Source organism: Pinus tabuliformis, chromosome 9 (genome assembly GCF_031772625.1).
Source record: "Pinus tabuliformis cultivar Carrire ecotype Pingquan chromosome 9, CPIR1, whole genome shotgun sequence".
NCBI lineage: Eukaryota > Viridiplantae > Streptophyta > Pinopsida > Pinales > Pinaceae > Pinus > Pinus tabuliformis.
Window position 1 is genome coordinate 1,876,411,321 of NC_142307.1, and position 21,096 is coordinate 1,876,432,416.

Here is a 21,096-nt window from a genome sequence, read left to right on the forward strand (position 1 = left end):
ATTAAAGAACACGGGGACTTATATAAATTTCAACTAAAATACATGAGTTACGTTTCACATTTATTTCTTCCCCATTAAAAATGCTTATCATTTTCTCTTCTTAGTGAAAGTAATGGTCAATCATGGTTTTCCATACTATTGGTTGACACTAAATTTACATCGAGACTATTATTGGTTTTGACAATGTTTACAAGGAGAGATCAATATCCACACGACCATCAATCGTGCTAATATTTGAAAACCCTTGCCTGCACTACTTACAAGAATTCACCACTAAAGTTTCTTGTTTACTTCATTTTGTGACACTGTCCATCATAATGGAATGACCTGAATACCAATTTAAGAACTCTCATTTGATGTACTTGGATTTGAGTGGAGATAGACCAATGGTGCCTAACCTTCTTGAAATACGTAGATCAACAATGTATAACCTTTATAGTATATGCCTGCATTCTATGAAGATGAATGATGACCCCCTCATTAGTGCTTCATAAATGCACAAAGGGGCCATATGAAATTGAGCACAAGAACATTTTACTAAGGTTTTAATAGACTAGTTTCAATGCAATGCAAGAGACACCTATCATTGTCATTTACAAGAAGATACTCACATCACCATCATTCAATCAACAAATCCCTTGTAGGTTGGGGGAAACGGGGTTAGAGTTGCGAGACATAAAATTTAAACATCGATAAATCTAGCATGTTATCCATAACTATAATATCTTGATTGGATGTTTGACATACAAATATGATTTAACTTAAATCAATTTCTTCTAAGAGTTTGATTTCACACTCCTATTTTGTATTGATACTATTATACATAACAACCCCATGTTTGACCTATTCATGATCTATAATTGGTTAGAAATTACTTGCAAATTATTTTAATGTTGAATCAATTTAATATGGAAATTTACAAAAAAAATGAATGTTGTTGGAGGCCTTGTAATAGAATACTTCCAAATTTAATGAAATATGTGTTAAATGGCACCCGACATGGTGGTTTTCCCAATGTTAATGAGATCATTTTAGACCATCAACAAAACCCAATTTTAAGGAGATAAATCTAGCTCCTTGAAAGCTTAAAAAAAATTATTAAATAAATATAAATAATAAAATATATTTCTAACTTAAAAAATAAAAGTTATAAAAGTTAGAAATTCATGTTTCTGTGTGTTGCATAAACCTTTTAGGATGTCGAGGATTATGGATTCAAGTGTTTTGAATTTTAAGAATGTTTGCTTAAATTTCAAATCGTACGAATAAAAATAATATATGTTAAAAAATATGAAAGATATTTTATATAAATTTTATTTTAAACAAAGATATTTTAGATACAAATTATTTTAAGTAAATTAAATTTCAATTAAGGATAATTTTATTTCGGTTGATGTCAAAATTGTGCTATTATGATAAGTTGTATTTCATTATGTTTATGTATTGAATAGAATTTTATTTATAGTCTGATTTTGAATGTATAAGTCATATCTATTCATATTATTATATAAAAGGAAACTTCATAGATATGTAACCGATGGAGTAAACCCTAATTAAAAGTTGACTTTATCAATTCAGCACATTATAAGAAGGAAATATAAAGAGAGTGAAGATTGAGAAGTAGAGGTCCCAATATTGACATCATTACATGTAATGTTTCCCCTTAATCAAATACTTCATCTCTAATTCTTGCTTTCTCTGTTTTCATATTTTTGTGATGTTTTCACTTTTTCCACTTTTATCAATATTTTTGTGATAAATTTCATAGAATATTTTTATATTCTCTCTCCCTATCTTGACATCAAAGCCTCCTCGATCCTAATCCCCAAGATCTAGGTAATTGGTATTAGAGTGAGTTACCACTCCATGAGAACCAATGTGTAAAGCATACTCTAGTCTCAATGTTTTACATCAACGTCCAACCTCCTTTCATAATAATATCATTCTATCATTATTAATAAATTATTATCAAGGGAAGAGAATATAGAAATCAAAATAAAAAATAATTGATGACAAGTTAATATTCATAGGTTTACTTACAATTGAATTTCCATTGATCACCACTGATGAAGTCATTGATGCCTTACAATAAAAAAGTATGAAATATCAACATGTTGAATCAATTATAACATGGAGAGTTTAAAATTGTGACTGAGAAGGATCAATTTTTTTTTTTTTTTGTGTAAGTCAGAAGATTATATTGAAAAGGTGAAAATATAGTACCAAAAATCTGCCATAGCAGATCGAGGCCTGAAGATAACAAGCCAGAAACCATGATTTCCATATAATTTAACCAAAAACTATTATCTGCACACCACGCACGGTGGCTAATCCTTCTATATAACTTTGCCTGAGAATAAGAGAGGTTGAACTTAAGACCGCAGCCCTTCAACAAGCATAAACTATAGAAATGACAAAACCCCAGATCTTAGGGAGACCAAAAAACCGGTCAAGACAGATGAACAACCGGTCAAGACGGATGAGAATTAACATTAACACTGAATTACTGAGGGGGCATCCCGAACTTGCTCGCTGTGTCCAAGGCATGTTCCAGAACATGGTTGTCCGCTCTCGCTTGCAGGGATTGATAGCTACGACATTCCGCCTGATTCTCTTGCTGCGGTTCGCCATTTTGCCAACCTTCAGGACTTAGCGTCTAGCTGAGGAGCTTAATAAGCACCGTCATCTTCTCGGATAGAGAATCTACTACCTCATGCACACCGCAGTGATTTTGAAGTCCAGAGCTTCATAAACTCCATATAAGCTTTTCATCTGGGCCTCAGGGATGAACTGGTAACTTTGAGACAGCTTCTTACTATCTTCCCTAGATTCCAAACCACGCGCCAACAGGGTTTTTACTCGCCAGCTTTCCACCTGAGTGCGCACAAACTGTGTGGCGTGTTTGGTTACTGTTCCAGGATCCTGAAGCCAATCAACCTCCTGCGCTATATCTTCCTCAGACCACTTTCGCTCTTCTTCCTTCACAAAAGCCTCCAGGTTAGACAATTTGCGCTTGTTCTTCGATGCGGTTCTGATCTCGTACATTTCCCTCGCTATCTTGAGCTCCATGTTTGCAGTGATGCTGTGGCAGCCATCACCGTCCATACTGAGCTTAACGCTTGTGACGTCAGAACAGGCGCAAAGAGCCGAAAGAAAATGAACCGGAACGATGCACTGAAAAATGCTGATGGTGCCTTTGCCTCTATTCACTGTTAAATAATTGTTCTGGAGGATATTACCCATGACTATCCGATCCTCCCGAAACGACGTGGATGTACTAACATAATTGTTACTGCATAGAGCTGTGTTTTCTGTGTGATGTATCAAAGCCTTGACATAAATGTTATCTCTTCTCTCTCTAATCAGAATGTGCCAAATGTCCACTAGCTTGATGTGGTAGCGGTGGTGATCGTTTCGGCTCATCATTTTAGATTTGTTTCCTTTATTCCCTTTGTTGCCATAAAAGCACCGGAATTATCTGTCCTTCTACCCACTGCCAACTTTTAATATCCGTAGCAACTCTAGCGTGTCCCATCATAGAAAAGCGCGGAAGCCGAGGGTCTTCCGGTTAAGACCGGTTGGCATTATCCCTGTCTTGTTTAGCAAGCTGGATGCATTTCTCCTTCAGGTCTGGACAGTTCACATGCTGCCAACAGCTTTCCCATTCCCTGTTTTGGTTGTCGATGCCATAATTTGCTAGGTGGTCCGCTATCGCATTCACCTTGCGTCTCACCACTTGGAAGACCAACCCTCTCATACCACTGATTAACTCGGCTATGTTTTCCATCACCTTTGCTAATCTCCACTGTTTCGTTGCTTTGCTTGCTTTGGTTCCGCCATAGATTTTCTTTGCCACAGAAATTACGAGGGCTGAGTCGCCTTCCACCACCGCTGTACAATTTTGCATGTCTTTTAGAATCCGTAGCCCCTGTTCTAAGGCTGCAAACTCCATTTCATTGTTTGTCCCTTCTCCCAGAGCTTTGCAGTAAATATGAAGAATGTCTCCTTCATGGTTTCTTATGATGCCTCCTATACCCGCCATCCCAGGGTTACCTCTGGATGCGCCATCAAAATTCAACTTCAGCCAACCAACCGGCGGATATTTCCAACTGTTGGACTCAGAATTTGGGTTCTGCTGGCATCTCGATGTGGGCATGCTCTGGTTGATGTCCAGCTGGAAGAGTTTTAAAATGCGTAAGTCACAAGACGAAGGCTTCTCATTAGTTTCCGCTTTGCATTTCACTTGAATTAACTGTCTGATATTTATCATAATAGTATCTATGGAATGCTCTGTGTTTCTGTATTCATCTTGGAAAATTCTCCTGTTACGCTCCTTCCATATGGTCCATGTTAAGAAACCTGGCATAACTTTCCAAATGTTGTTGACTCTGGGATTCTTTGAGTAATTTCTTTGCCAATTTTGTATGGTATCTTGGATGGACTCCCTATTTCTATTAGAATTTAGCAAAATACCCTCCGCCCAATCCCATAAATGACAGGCCCAATCACAGGAATTAAATAAATGGTTTATTGTTTCTTCCTCTACCAGGCACATTGGGCATCTGGAAGGCCCATGAAAACCTTTATTGCGTAGATTTTCCCACGTCAAGGTTTTCTTCATCATTAAAAGCTAGAGGACCATTTTGATTTTTGGCCAAAACAGGTTGTCCCACACTTTATGACTCCAAGGAGTTACCTCCCTCTGCTCTACATTTTCTATCAGTTCCCTGGCTTCCTTGAGTGAGAAGTTACCGCTGCCTTTCATTCCCCATCTAAGCTGGTCCTTTTCTTCCGTATTCCTTATCTTCCTTTTGAGTATTTGATCAATTAGATGCTTTGTGCTATCGTTTTCCGTATTGCTGTTGTCGAAGTTGAAGTTTATCCATTCTCTCCAATTAGGATCCCTGCTGTTCTAGTCCCAGTAATGTTGAACTCTGTATTCGCCTTCGTTTTGGCATTTCGGCTTGAGAAGAGCGAGCTCTGGATTTTCCAGTTTTGGGAGTTGCTGCCAAGCATCTTCCCAAAAAAGAGCTGAATGCCCATTTCGAATTTCCCAGAAACTGTTTTCCTGCACCAAGTTGCGATTTTTCCTAGCAAGATTCCATATGGGGGAACCTTCAAGAAGCTCCTGAAGTCTAATAAGATCCTGATTGTTGCACTCTGGGGTATATTTCTCTTTCCAATGTCTTTCCCAGGCAATATGGGGCTCTTTTATCCATCTCCACCAGAGTTTTGCTCCACAAGTCATGTTGATGATTGAAGGATCCACCAAATTTAGGCCTCCCAAAATTTTCGGTTTGTAGAGTTTGTTCCATGCCACAAGCGCCCATTTCTTCTTTTCCCCATTTCTGTTCCATAAAAAGGATCTCTGGACTGTTCTAATTTGTTGAAGGATGCCCTTGGGGGACGACAGCATGGAGATTAAGTACTGCAGGATTGCCTACAGAACTGCCTTGGTGAGGACTAATCTCCCAGCAAAATTAAGTGCCCTGTGCGTCCAGTGCTTACACCTTTTCTCCAGGTTAGCCAAGATTTTCTCCCAGTGCACTTTTTGCCAGGGTTTGAATGTAAGAGGTGCTCCTAAATATCTTGATGGTAGACATCCTTTTCTGAAACCAAGTAAATTAAATAGATGCTTCTAAATAGCTGGATGGGTGTGAAAGAAAAAAATCGTGGACTTGGAAAAATTGATTTCCATTCCCGACGCCTTGCTGAATAGATCAAGGATTTTATTAAACGCCAGAGCCTCTTTTAGCGTAGGGGTTCCATGTAACATAGTATCATCCACAAATTGTTGGTGTGTGGTAGCTGGAATGGATTGGAGAGGCTGAAGTCCCTTGATCTTCCCTTCTCTTTTCGCTTTGGCTATGAGTCTGCTGAGTCCTTCCATGAGGATTACAAACAAGAAGGGGGAGAGAGTGTCTCCTTGTCTGATTCCATGAGTGGGTGAAAAGGGTTCAGAGGGGGATCCATTGACAAGGATCGAGAACCTAGAGGATTTAATAAGGGCTAGAATCCAATTGATCCATTTCTTGCAAAAACTGAAGGCTAATAGAATGGCTTCTAGATATTGCCAGCTGACTTTATCATAGGCTTTCGATAGATCAAGCTGTATTAACATCCCTGCTAATTTTCTAGTTTGAAGAGTGTGAACCATTTCTTGAGCTAGTAGAATATTATCCAAGACCTGTCTCCCTTCGACATACCCCAATTGCTCTTCTGATATGAGGCCAGGAAGAATTGGCTTCAGTCTATTAGCTATAACTTTAGATATGATTTTATAAATGACATTACACAATGTAATTGGTCTAAACTTCTCAGGAGTGTTTGCTTCTTCCATATTTGGGATAAGCACTATAAAGGTGGAGTTAAGAGATTTGAGGATGGATCCAGATCGCCTAGAGTCCTCTACAACTTTCCAAACTTCATGTTTCACTAGGTTCCAGCAAGCTTTGTAAAAATTAATGGTGAAACCATCCGGTCCAGGGGCCTTATCACTTGGCATGCTTCTGACTGCTTCTTCCACTTCCTCTAGGAAAATTTCTCTACTGAGGGCTGAGTTCTGATCGTTGATGATAGTTTTGGGAATGGCCGTAATGAGCTCCTTTATGGCATCCTCTCTGTTTGCTTGCGGTTCTTGGGCAATAATGCTGAAATGCCTAGTGAGTAAAGCCGCTATGTCTTGGTGATTTTTTAAAGTTTCCCCATTCTCATCCTTGAGTTCTAGTATTTTATTCGCACTCTTGTAATCTAGAGCAGATCTGTGAAAAAATTTGGTGTTCTGCTCACCCTCTTTTAGCCACCATATTCTGGATTTCTGTTTCCAAAGAATTTCTTCCTGCTGACAGCGTGTATGCCACTGATCAGTTAGAACTTTTTCCTACTCTACAGACTCCTCACTGTTGTGCCTTGAAGCCCAAGCTTTGTGTATCTGTTCCAGTTTATCTTCTATTAAGGTTTTCTCCTTAAAAATATCTCCAAACTCCGTAATATTCCATTCTTTTGTTTTGGCTTTAGTATACTTTAATTTCTTCTGAAGATTAAACATTTTCGATCCCCTTCCAATCATAGATTCAGACCACTATTTCTCCACTATATTGAGGAAGTTGGGGTGTTCCAACCAAAATTTTTCGAATCTGAAAGGTTTATTCCTTGGAGTGCCATGGATAGCTGCTATTAAAGATATTGGCCAGTGGTCAGATCCTCCACTTGGAAGGATGTCTGAATCAACTAGAATACCATCCATAATGATGCTCTCAGAGATGAGGAATCTATCCAAACGAGAGGCAATCAGCCTATCGCCACCTCGTCTGTTATTCCATGTGAAAGTGCCACTCTTTGGTGGGATATCCATCAGTTTAGCATTGTCAATGAAATTTTTAAATAATTCTGCATCCTTACTAAGTTTTCTTATTCCCCCTTTGTTCTCCAGAAGGGTAGTTATCATGTTAAAGTCACCCCCCATAATGCATTTGGAATATGGATGACTAGAAATCAAACTTAACAAAGAACTCAAAAAGGTCATTTTACCCTCTATTTTCTACGGTCCATAAACATTTGTGCATAAGAAGGATTCAGAGTTACCTGTGGGTTGGGCTTCCACGACTATGAATGTTCTGGTTGCTTCTGCTGAGAGGACTTGAATCATCCTCGAGTCCGACATAGTGACTAAGGCTCCTTCTTGACCCTGACTCTCTACTTCCATATAATCTATGTGATTGTCGAGCTTCTTACTGATGTTAGCCATGCTGGTATTGCCGCATTTAGTTTCTTGAATGAATATTATATCCGGTTTTTCTTTCTAAAGTTTTCTTTTCAGAATTCTTTTCTTTGCTTGGCTGTTTAGCACTCTTGCATTCCATGAAATCATTTTCATGATTAACTAGAAGAATTATTGATAAGACGGGAAGGGATTTAGAGCCTTCATCTTCCCTGAGTTTATCATTATTATCCCTAGCTCCTGCAGAACTTCACCACTTGTTCTTCGGCCTCTCTTCTTCCTTTGCTTTGAGCTTGTTGAGTTGCAGAGAAGACTCTTTGGGTGGTTCCCAGCTCCTTTTGCTATACCTAAATTTCTACTTTGCCTTTCTAACTCCGCTTTCTACCTTGCTATAAATAGATCATTGACCTTCCTGATCTCTTCTTCCAGTACATTTTCTATGCCTCGAGCTTTCCAGTTCTCAGTCATGATTGGTAGGTTCATCCTTCCTGTGCTAGAACCTCCTCCAACTCTAAGTCATCACTTCCTCCATCGTTGGTTAGCATGTCTGCATCCTCCTCTGGCTCTTCTGTTTGTTCCTTCATTTGGAATTCTTTTCTAATAATGGCTTCCTCTGCTTCTTTTGTAGTTTGCTCGACTTTCTCTGTTAGCCCTTCATTTAAAGTTAGAAATTTATTCAGATCCTCTGGGTCTATATCTAACTCCAGGATTTCAAAAGTGTTGTTGTGGTGACCTCGTTCTGTTTCTATTCTATTTGTCCTTCTTCGGTTGGCTCTTTGTCTTATCTTTGGTTTTACAAAGTTATCTCCGCCTCTCTTTGCTTGCTCTGTTGTAGTAACTTCTTCTTGTTTATTCAAAGGGCACTCCCTCATTAGATGTCCATGCTCATGACATCTTCGACAGCGAAAATGAATCTGTTCATAGTCTATTGCTTGAAAGTAATCCTCGTCCCTGTACTCTAGCCATAAACCCTCATGTAGAGCACCTGATACATCCATTTCCACTCAGATTCTTGCACATGAGGTGTATTTTCTTTGCATGGTCGCTTCTGAGGCTTTGATAAAAGTGCCCAGCTGATCCCCAATTTGTTTCAGAGCTGATAGACCCCAATAGTCTATGGGAAGAGAAAACAGGCAGATCGACACTGGTACTTGAGTGAAGGTTTCTTTTTCTGGAACAAAATTTGGTTTCCATGGTCACATGTACAGACCGGCTGAAGCTAATAAATACGGGCCTCCATCAAAAAAATTTTCCATGTCTTCTAGGTTAGTGAAAACTACAGTGAAGAAACCTTTTGCTCCTAAGTGTAGTTTCACATCACCTTTGGGTTTCCATTGCTGTCGTATCCATTGACATAATGCTCTTTCAGTTGGCCACAAGCCCATAAACTTGCAGATGACTACATGCTCTGCCATGTGCTCTCGATATGCTTGAATCTCCAGATCTATTATGACAACTCTAAGGGTATCTGCTTTTTTAGGTTTGCAGGTTTCGCTTACTATTGGGTTGTTGCTGGGGTTTGAGCTGGTTTCACATTCCATTTCTTCTTTCCCCTCGGAGCCTTCCTTATGTTCCCCCTTTTCCTTTGACTGATTTTCATCATTGACTGTAAGTTTTGTCCTGTAGTGTCATTGTTTCCACTGTTCTCCAAACCCTAATTTCCTTTTCCCTTGATTTGTGGGTTGTTGCTGGGCTCTCTGACTTCTGCTTGTTTTTTCTCCTTATTTTTCCTGCTGTTCTGCTTGAGCCTGTCATATCCTGATATTCTGACTCCTTCCTGCGCTGTCTGCTTCTGCTTCTGCATGACTATTTGTTTAAAAGTAGGGGCCCTAATGGACCCCTCGTTGACCATCTGCAGGGCCAGTTCCTGTCCCCTTCTGAGTAAAACCGCTAGCCTCGACCTATTCACTTCCAGCTCTGGGTCTGTAACAGTTACTCAGAAACCCTGACCTAGAAACGCCGCCATCGTTTCTCCTCCGCTCTCATACCGCCAAGAAGGATCAAATTATCAAGCTACTAGATTGGTTTATAGAAATTGTAGCACACCATAATCAACATAACAATGCTAGCCTCATTCTTACATATCAAGGAAAACAAGTGCTAATACATCTTGAAGTCAAGAAAAAATAAATTTTAAACTATACTTTTCTTATTAGAGAGTCTCAAAAAAACCCATTTTCATTTTCATTAATCCTTTTTCAATGCTTCAATATTGTTAAAGTATTTAAACATCATACCAACTAATATAGTCGACCTTATCTAATCGATGAAAATAACAAATATTATTCATTCCATTAGATGAAGTTTTCCTTCCACATGATCTCACAACAAATCATTGTTATTAGGGGGGGCAGTGTTTGTAATATACCTATGACATTTTTTTAGAATAGAGGCACCAAAAATTAGGTTGGTCTCATACTCATTTGACATAAGGCCAATTCCAACTGGTACCAGTATAATCCATAGGTGTAACCACCCCATCCTTACGATAGTAAATAGGTTTTGATTGTTTGGGTGATTAAACATGGGACCTCCATCACTCGCATTTACTTTACATAACATGGGCTTGCCGAGTAAGTTACTCAAGGGGCTACTATACCTATGCCATATTAGATCTATTATCATAATTCAATAAATAAATATCATGTAATAATGTTATTGGACAATTTCTATGTAATGAAATCATTAATATGTAATAACGATCTATCATTCCCTTGGCAGAGAAATGATATAACATTCATACATATATTTCTTTGCATTACCATTACATCCCATAAACATGGCAAGTAAGAATGAATAATAAATATTTATCCCTTGAAAAATATATGGAAAGATAATAAAGTTATACAACTTGTAAATTATCACTTAAAATATCTATGTATCCTTCACATTAATGACATGACTTCAAATTTATACTATATCACCTTCATAAAACTATCTATGTTTTTAGTAAGCTATAATTCTTTTTCTGATTTAAAATATTAATAAAGTAGAGATAAAAAGTTTTGAAAAATCTACATTATTAGAAAAATTTTAGAATAAGATTAATATGTTTTCTTTATTATTAAAACTATTAAAAATTGAAATAAAAAAAACAAACAAAAAATAATATTATCAATTTAATATTTTCTTTTTAACTTCACAAAAGAATTACTAAATTAAAATATAATTACTCTTTCTTATATAAACAATGAGATAATAAAATTTAAACAAAACAACTCTGGCATATTCTAAAATCATACCTTTATGCTATACCTAAAATCTACATAAAACAAATAACTATTACCTTTATGCTATTTTAGAATCATACCTTTATGCTATACCTAAAATCTACATAAAACTAACAACTATTATCCTTCTACTTGGGAACTCTAAACCATAAAAGCAAAGAAACTTCTACACATTCTATAATATTATCTTTATGCTATACTAAAATCTACATAAAATTAGCCACAAGTATCCCTCTACTTGGAGCCGTAAGCCAGAAAATAAGTAAACCATAAAATAAATAGCTAGTGATGTAGAAAATTCTACATCAAAACCAACAACTATATTACCTCTACCTGAAACCCTAAACAAAGATTATTAATAAATTCTAGGAATGGAGTGTTGGAACTTTACATTTCCAAGTGCTTCAGGTAGGTTTTAAGTTAGTTCAAGTTATTAATGTGTCCCAGTTCGATAATGTGTTTATCTAGATTACAAATTGTTGTATATACAAGATTAACCGTTATAAATGCCAAAACAAATTTACAATTTTTATCTTTAATTATTTATTTTATTACTTTAATATTTTTAGATATTTTAATTAAAAACAAATATATATATATATATATAAAATCGGAAAATGTGCCTATATAATAATTTTTTTCAGATTTTCTTTAATTTAATATATTCCAAGCATTTTATAACACGGTATTTTTCATATTTTTAAAATATATTAATAAAATAAAAATAAAACTAGATTTGAATACATGTAAGAATATTTAATGAAATTTAATACAGTTAAAATTAGGAAATAAACCATTCATAAATACAAAATATATATTTTTCATAATGACAAAACATATAGCTTTTAAAAATATAAAAGCATAATAATTAATTTAATTTTTTTAAATAATGTTCAAAATAAAATTTCACTCTCAATTATAAGATAAAAATATAACATCCCATTTGTAAATATCTAAATGATGTGATTCTCCTCATTTTCTTATAAATCCCAAAAATACTAAAGGGAAAAATGAGAGATAGGATAAATTTAAAATTTAGTAAAGTAAAAAACTAGAGTTTAATTAGTAAAGACAAAATTACAAATTAAAAATAGTATAATAATGGTAAATTTTTAATAACAAGCTAGAATTTAAGTTCAAGAATTTAAGAAATATTATTTTTGGGTTAACATAAATTTATTGTAAAATAGTATAATAAGTATAATATTTTAATAACAAGCTAAAATTTTAAGTTCAAGCATTTAAATAATTTTTTTTGAATATAAGGTTATTATATTTTCGATTGAAATTAAAAATTTATAAAGGTTGTTGGGCATAATTGTTAGATAAACACAAAAAAGCATAATCTCTTTACAGACTCAATACAACTTTTTCCTAGGACCACAAGATAAGCAATAAGTGACATGCCAAAACCTAGGCTTCCATATATCATAATGAAGTAAACATAATAAACCTCCAATACATTACCATCAAGTAAAATAAATGAATTATCTAGAGCACAGAGAGTTAGATGTAGATATTTCACAATTCCATCAAGAAGAAAGAGAAAAATAACCAGAACCAACAAGACCCCAATAGTAATCAATGGCCACCATTACAAACTAAATCAACATGCACATTGTCATTCAACAAAAGAGCAACATAAACCAATACATATCAACCCCACAAAAACAAGTGCATTCCCAAAGGGAAACCCCAGGAGATATGAAGATTACCATGGTTTCCCCACACAAAATTAAGAGAACCACATATCATCCACTGCACCATAGTAGCACCTCAAACTAGAGAGAGATCCAAACATGTAAAAACTAGAATCCATGTTGATCGATCATGGATTGCCCATATTAAACAAGAGAAACACATTTCAACTCTGCACCATAATAGAAATACAAATCAGATAGAGTTCCAAAGAAGCAAAACTAGGAGACTTGGTGAGAGACATTGGTATAGGCATACAAAAAAAATAATCCCCAAAATAGAGATCATAGCTGAAACATCAACAGAGAGTTAATATTCATGATCTAAAGGGGAACAATTATAGACAAATAATTATTACCTACTGAAGGGTCTTTCAAAACCCCAAAAGAAGAATCACTCATAAATACATTTTCCATTTTTGATAAGTGAGCATCTATATTAGAAGCTCATATTATGGAGCATCAACTTTATGTACTTTAAAGTAGAAAATACATTATAATTGTTAACCTGTTTATCTTGAAAGATAGGTCAGAACAGAGTTATGAGATGTTGATTTATATATATATATAGAGCTCAAGAAATGCCACCTTCGTCGACAGAACCTACCAAGGGAAAATAGCCATTTCTGCTCTTAAGACACAATTCTAGAATTTGAGAAGTAAGGGCGATGACCCTCTTCGTTACTTTCCAAAACTAGGTTCTCGCATTGAACTTCTAAAGGGACCACATCGAAGGCAAAAGCAACAAATTTAGAAGAAAAAGTTCACACCCTTTTATAACCATGCTTACTCAAACTACATTTTTGAATGCTCATCCTTTATCTTGGAGGCATGAGGACAAAGGCAAAACATGCCCAATGAGACAGTGAGATGAAGGAAGTATATACGTTTCCAAGCAAGATTGAAATCCAACAATATAATCCCTAATAGACCAAGCTCATTGACCAGTACCCAAAAGGTTGTATAATTCCCCGCACTTAAGACTCATAGACCACAAGGGCAACCAACCTATGAGTAATGCACCCAAGCAAGCCAAAAACAAGGATTATGACCAAAGTACTAGATATTTCACTCTACCAACACCTCTCCGCAAAAACCTCGCTGCCAAACGACCCAAGAAAGAACCTAACACAAAAACAAAATGGATTATAGATAACAGAAATGCAATGAATAACCCAAATGAACATAGTTGACCAAACCGAAAGAACAGGGAAAGCTAACACCCCATAAAATACCTTACAGTCATAAAAAATCTCAATTAAATACTAGATATGAAGAGTCTAATAAAGAAATAGAAGTAGAAAGAGACACTAAAGAGCCAACTTGAAGTAGAAAGTAGCAAAGAACACACCCCATGGAAAAGCCCATAGAACTGGAGAAACTTTACCAAGATGGAAAATCATTAATGCCCCCAGAAATACATGCTAGGATTCTCCTCAACGACCATTGAAAGCATAAACCAGAGTAGCCATCGTTTAGTATAGACACACCACAAGGTCACAACGACCAAAGAATTCATAAAATAGATCCAACACATATTATAATGAAGATACGCACCATAGAAGGACAAAGAAGAGTCATATCCATCCCTGAAGAATCATCTACCACCTTTCCTCATACCAGATGAGAAATAAATAGACTTCATGTCAACATGATTGGCACACCAACTAAGGAACCAAACTAAATTGTAATAATCCACCTGTTCTCGCCAAAACTCATCCTTGATGCACCTCGTAAACTATATATTTTAATTTATTTTTAGTTGAATGATATTTTTTTTAGAGAATCGAAAATTTCAAAACATCAACTCCTAATATTATATCAGATACAACTATTTCATAGTTATCATAAATTGACTAATCACCACATGTATTTGGAGACTTGAACCCATGCAACTAGGGAAATGAATTGTTTTCAAAACTACTTGATGCATATTTTTCTAATATTTACTATATAACTTAATATTTATTTAGGAGACTACTCATAATAGTAGTCATAAATTTGTTTATATTTTCCATGTTAAAAATGGAGTTGACAAGTGCCCCTCTTAAAATAAAATTACAAATATTTTCTAAATAGAAAAGCAATGTCAGTTGTATTAAAAAATAGAAATAAATATGCATATTCAATTAGCTCTAATTAAAATCATTACAAAATATCAATAATCACAATTTCACTGTGGCCACTGGATTTTATTTTAATATTACAATCAGATGTGGTAAAATTATTTCACTCACTCTTAATCATAAATAAAATATTTGGATTTCCACATTATGTGATAGAATTTCATATCAAGTTGAAAAATATACAATGTAAGTAGAAGTAAAAAAAAATGTGAGTAAGATGTTTAAACCTTATACTTTTCAAAAATATTTCAGTATGGGATTTAAGTAAATTATTTGAAGATATATGTTAACTAAGTTATGTCAATATCATTTTCATATAAAAATATATATAGAAAAACATATGTTGATATTGTATATAATAAAATGTTCATTCTCCACGAAAGAAAGAAAAAAACAGGTAATCTAAAGTTTAAAAATAAAATAAAGAATATCAGATATTCCTTCACAAGAACAGTCAAGGGGAATTGTGTAGCACATCCAATCCTTAATATAAAGTTAATATGTGACATTTAAAAATATTCATTATAATAAAAAATTTGAATTTGTGTCATCAATCAAAATATTTTAATATACAAGATTAAGCAATATTTATGTATACATAGAAATATATTAATAACAAAACAAATCATTTTAATATGTGCAGTATAGTTCATATATAAAATGTCTTAATGCACATTATATATATATATATATATATATATATATATATATATATATAATTTGTGAATTTAAATTATATTTTCTCAAAATGTCTTGATTTAACAACAAAATATATCATTGTTCATGCTATGTATGTTGAAAAGTGTGCGTTAAGGGAAACCAAATTTGTTGGCCATGGAAAAGCGTTCAGTTAATTCAAAATAATAGAAATTATCACTATGAATTTTATGACAATTAACATAGACTAGACTACAAAATGTGAGTGGCTAAGCATAACATGAAGAGTTAGCCGAAGTAACTATGCCCAAATCTTAAGCATTTGCCCTAGTTGGTGAGAAATCCATGCATCTAAACTAGAAAGGTATGAGTGTTGATAATTTTTCACATACTTATTTTTATTCATATAAGAGATTATATCATTGTGATATTCATGTTTCGCCTTCAGGACACTGCCCAAGAGTTTTGTCATTTGACAATATACTGTAATGGAGTTCAAGTATTAGATTCATATTTTCTTAGTATGTCTATGATCGGGAACCAAATTGGATACCTTAGATTCAATTTATGAGTCAAATTAGATTTTTCGATCTTTTGTGGTCAAGGCTTCAAGTTGGGAGATTTCCTCTTGAATTTTTGGAGGAGTGGCAGTGTTTAGAATAGTTGTGACATCTTGATCTTAGGCTTTGGCATGTGGTCGACCCTAGGGACCCTCTTCCATAGACCGTTGATGACAGTGCATTTGCTGCTAGGGAATACTACACTAGAAAACCAAGGGCTATGGTAGAATTCTGTCCTGAAACACCTAAAAACTTGTGGATGTGAGAAAAAAGTAAAAGTAGAGACCAAGGAGGCATGAATCATTCGACAAATATGTGACAAATGCTAACATAAAATAGCCTCTAAGGGGGGATGGATAAAATAATCCTAGTGGTCCAACAACTACTGAGAGGAAAGAACATCCAAACCACAAATTAATCCCACTGAGCTTGGAGAATTAGCCAACACCCACAAAATAAAGTAAAAACTAGTGAAGAATTTGTTAAAATCCAATTAAGTGGAGATAGAGAATATTACCCAATGTTGAACACCCCACCAAACTTGGACTTGTATAGTTGTGAGAGTTTGTTGAAGGCTAACATCTCCCACTACTATAATTTCTATCACCATGTTTTTTGCTAGTGCCCCAAGTGACACCTCCACTACTTTCCTAAAGAGTTTCCACTTGTCGTAGCTCAGTTTCTAGTACATGAATTGGATGAGATCGAACTCTAAAGTTAATTATCCATAACTTATGGTGTGTGCCAATCCATGGCCATGAAAATAAGCCATCATTTATAACATAGAGGAAAATTACAGTGTTTGCCACAACCCTAAATCTTCGCTACCAAATATAAGCCTCTCACTTCCTATCACCCAATGGAAATGTCCCAATTCTGGCATAGGTATAACTCAGGCATAAAATAAAATCCAAAGAACAAGGTCTCTCATCCTAGAGTCCGTACGCGGAGAGAAGTCTATCAGAAGATTAAAATATAATAATAGATGTTTGCATCTGTGTTGCATGGTGTGAGTTGGACACACCACCACCCCCCCAAATGTGATGGGAGGTGGTCGAGTGGTGTGCTCCCCCCTCCTCCAATGTCCCAAAATCAAACACCTCGATCAGGGAGTTATGTAAAATATTTTAATGTCAACTATGTATATATTATATATTTATTTTAAAAAACATGTGCATATCATAATAAGTAATTGAAAAAAAAATCGTGGTTAAAATATTTTAAGTAGTCTCACTATTTTATATTTTGGTCATTTTTAGTGTCTTTTTTTAACCCAACAAAGATTTTTTGGACTTACAAGTTTAAGTTATGTAGTCTTTATAAAATTCAAATATACAATTTAAGCAATGAAAGACTACACATTATATATATATATATATATATATATATATATATATATATATATATATATATATATATATATAGACACACACACACACACACACAAGACCATTACAGATTGATCAATATCTATCAAGGGATGAGAGGGATGCAATTTTTTTTTTCAAAATTTTCACTACAAAACAGGTTTCCACTTGAAGAGATTTAATCCCTCTCAGTGCAATAGATATTTGTGCTGATGATGGATCTATATTGGTATTAATTTCATTACTTTATATTAAAAATAAAAACCGAATTATTGGATGGGGTGCTTACCAAGATAAAAGTAGGAGGAGGTTGTCGCCATCCCACCTAGCCAAAGGACTAGGAGATCCGACAACATGCACCTGTGATAAACATAATATCTTTGTACCATGCACATGTTGTTCATCGTTCAGTCTAGCATATGTTTGGCCCATAGTAGTTTCTCATGTGTATCACCTGTCAATTAGGTTCTTGCTCATGGGTTATTTAGTAGGAGAGGAATTTAACCATGACTACAAGGCTCTGAATCCATTTTATGTTTCTCTCTATAGCACCTGGCGAGCAGCATAAACTAACAATTTCACCAATGGGGACTCATAGTATTTCCACTTGTGGCTTTCCATTTCCTATTTTCTCAATGCTTTTGTTTGCGAAAAATAAGCCTTCTTAGTTTAGCAATTGTAAATTCAATGAAATTGTACCATCCCCAGTTCAATGGAATTGTAGTGCAAATGGTAACTTTATTTTTCACTACATTTTTCTTTCCATTTTTTATTCACCCTCTTTCAATAGACTTACGAGGTTCTTAGCTACTCTTTTGTTCAATCCTATCCATCTCTAAATATTTTCTCAATATTCTAGGCAACTAATTCTTGCTATAGTCTTGTTTGTTTTCTCCTGGCACGTCAACCCCCTTTGATATTCTACCTTCTTCCCCACCCTCTAGTCTCTATTAGCTACCCTTGCACTCTACTTGGTGTGCTCCTCTACTTATCCCTATGCTTAAGGTATTCACCCACCTTGGACCTTCGCTTCTAGACTTTTCCTTAAACAAGTATCCATTTATTTTTGTCATCCCTCCCCTATCTTCTTTATCCCCATCACCCATTTTCATTGTGAGAATCTCTCGTTGGCTACCATTCATTCCACGTTGACTCTCTTCTCTATGCACCTATGACGTGGAATTCTCCTCAAACTTATGTTTTTTCTTTAACCCCCTCTTTGGTGAGTGGGTTTTTTCTCTTCTCCGGTCCTTCACCCCATACCTCATCAATGAGCCCATGTGTGTAGGGCAATAGCCTATTATCAAGACTGGGCCCATAATGGAAACATGTGTATGTGTCACATATGGACGAAGTTGCATCCCATTTCTATGACCTCACAATAAGGCCCATGCAAGAGGAGCTAACTTGTGCCAAGGGAAAATGCTCCTCCCATAGACTTCATCTCTTAGACACAAAGGTTCTTGCTAAGTTGGTTGATTCGATACCAGACACTCAACACACTTGTGGTATATTTAATGAATGCATGCTAGTAATTGATCTTTATTGGCACATGAAGTTTCTCATTAACAAAAAACCACTGGACCGACATGAGCATTAGAAAGGCATCCTCCATTCCCTCGAGCACTTCCATTGTCACATGAAGAACCTGGACCAATGGACAGAGCGCATAGACCAACATTTTGGAATATCTGCCTCAAAATGGGGCATTACCCAAGACAAGAAATATTCCATTTAGGTTGTTCCCATAGACTCTGATCCTTCTAGTTAAGCTTATGTTATCATCATGTTATGTTTTTCTCCTATTATCTATTTCTATGGCCAATTAGGCTACCTACTTTGTTTTGTATGTCAAGTATTGATCATCCTATTGCTGATATATCTAACACCTCTCTATGGAGAGTAAATTTTTAGCTTTGATTCGGTCTCCCTAGTGAGAATTTTAGTACTATCTTGTAATCCCCCATCTTAAAGGATATACAATTTACCCACAAAAAAAATATAAATTAAATTGAATAAATAATACTCAAATTTGTTAGTAATTATGTTAATATGCGTGTTTATTTTAGAATAGGATTTTAATTTTATTCTTAGTGATTATTAAGTAGATGGTAGGGTCTTTACGAAAAAAATATTCTAAGTAGTAGTTACATATCCAAAGCTAAGATTTATCTCAAAGGTAGTTACTCACTTTCACCTTTTAATTAAATTGATTAATTAAAAGAGATGTCATATCAACCTGTGTCATGTGAACTTGAGTTATGGTTTTTTTGGTATGTATTATTAATAGTTTGCAATGTAGGCCCATATCTACAAGTTACTAAACTCCACAATAGAATGGAGTTGAATCTTCATGGCCAAGAATCTGGTTACAATTTTCTTTAAATATATATGTCGTATTCATACATTAATTTTTTTATAATTAATAATAATACCAATAAATAATCCTAACATAACTTATATTGTAAGTTTAATGAACGTGTATTATGATGCCAGCACTGCATCTCTGATAAGGTGATTGCTGATGAAGGCTGCTGAGAGTAAGGGCACGATTCCTCCAGCACAGAATGCCAGGGCTGATGCAATTGCTGCCTGGAACGGGTTGGGGAGGCTCTCGTGCTCTTCATCATCGTTAGGGTTTCGAAGATTGCTTTCTCTTATTTTCATGTCAGAGACTTGTGCATCACGTTGAGCATACACAGAAACCAATTCCCCAATGGCCATACTGCAAGCACCGGCCACCAGAGCTGCCATCCCTGATACGACCACGGTACTTTTACTTGGTTGCACTGCTCCCTCTCCTAGCATTAACGATGCCGTGGTCAGCAATCCATCGTTGGCACCCAGCACTGCTGCCCGAAGACGCTGCCCTCTTTGTTGGGAATTACTCTTTTCCTTATAAACTGGCATCGTAATGCTTACATTAAATGGTTCTGCAGATGGCGATGCCTCTGGGACCAAACCGTTACAATTGGCCATTTTGCAGTGGAATGGGCTATGCCTCTGGGACCAAACCGTTACAATTGGCCATTTTGCAGTGGAATGGTGATTTATCTGTCTAAGGATCAGGGAAAGCAAGAAAACAATCAGAGCACAGGATAAGGAATATATTATTGTAACTTAAATGTTGGACTAGCGCCAGGTATGGAAATATCTCTTCTAAAATATTCTAATTGCAATTTCTGACAAGGTCTACTGCAAACGATAGACCCAATGATTTTGGCGCGGATCCTCGCCTGTTCTATGAAATACAAATAGAATATTCACGATCCAAACTGCAATGTAACAAAAACGCCTACGAAGCTGGAATTCAGTGAGCGCGTAACGAGGAATCAGATGGAAACCACAAGCGTGTGCTCTCCACGCTCAAGAATGTCTCTTTATGTACTTTTTTGGGCCATATTTTGCTGTAGCAGAAGGCTGCGAATTATGATATCACGGACAGGCTCCACTGGGGGGCGAAATATCGACAGCCGTCATTAAAAAACACCAGTACCTGTCTGGTTGCGTTCCTTCTTGCGATATACAATTGCTGAAAGACAAACAATATGTATATTTTAATGTTCGCATGGCGTGTGCAATGAGCGTGCTTGTGTGAGAGTTTGTCTTTCGTGGACGTCCGATCAGGTTATAATGTGAATGCCATGATGCTCTCGAATCTGGTTTGTTCACAGCCGACGAATCACGAGGCACAGCGATCTACAAGTCCAAATAAATGGTCCCTGTCTGGAAGGAGCGG

At 35.7% G+C, this 21,096-nt stretch overlaps 1 pseudogene; it reads right to left on the minus strand.

Moving 5' to 3' along the window:
- Positions 1 to 20,267, minus strand: part of LOC149156380 (vacuolar iron transporter homolog 2.1-like) — a 189,694-nt pseudogene extending 169,427 nt beyond the window's left edge.
- Positions 20,268 to 21,096: the final 829 nt, after the last annotated feature.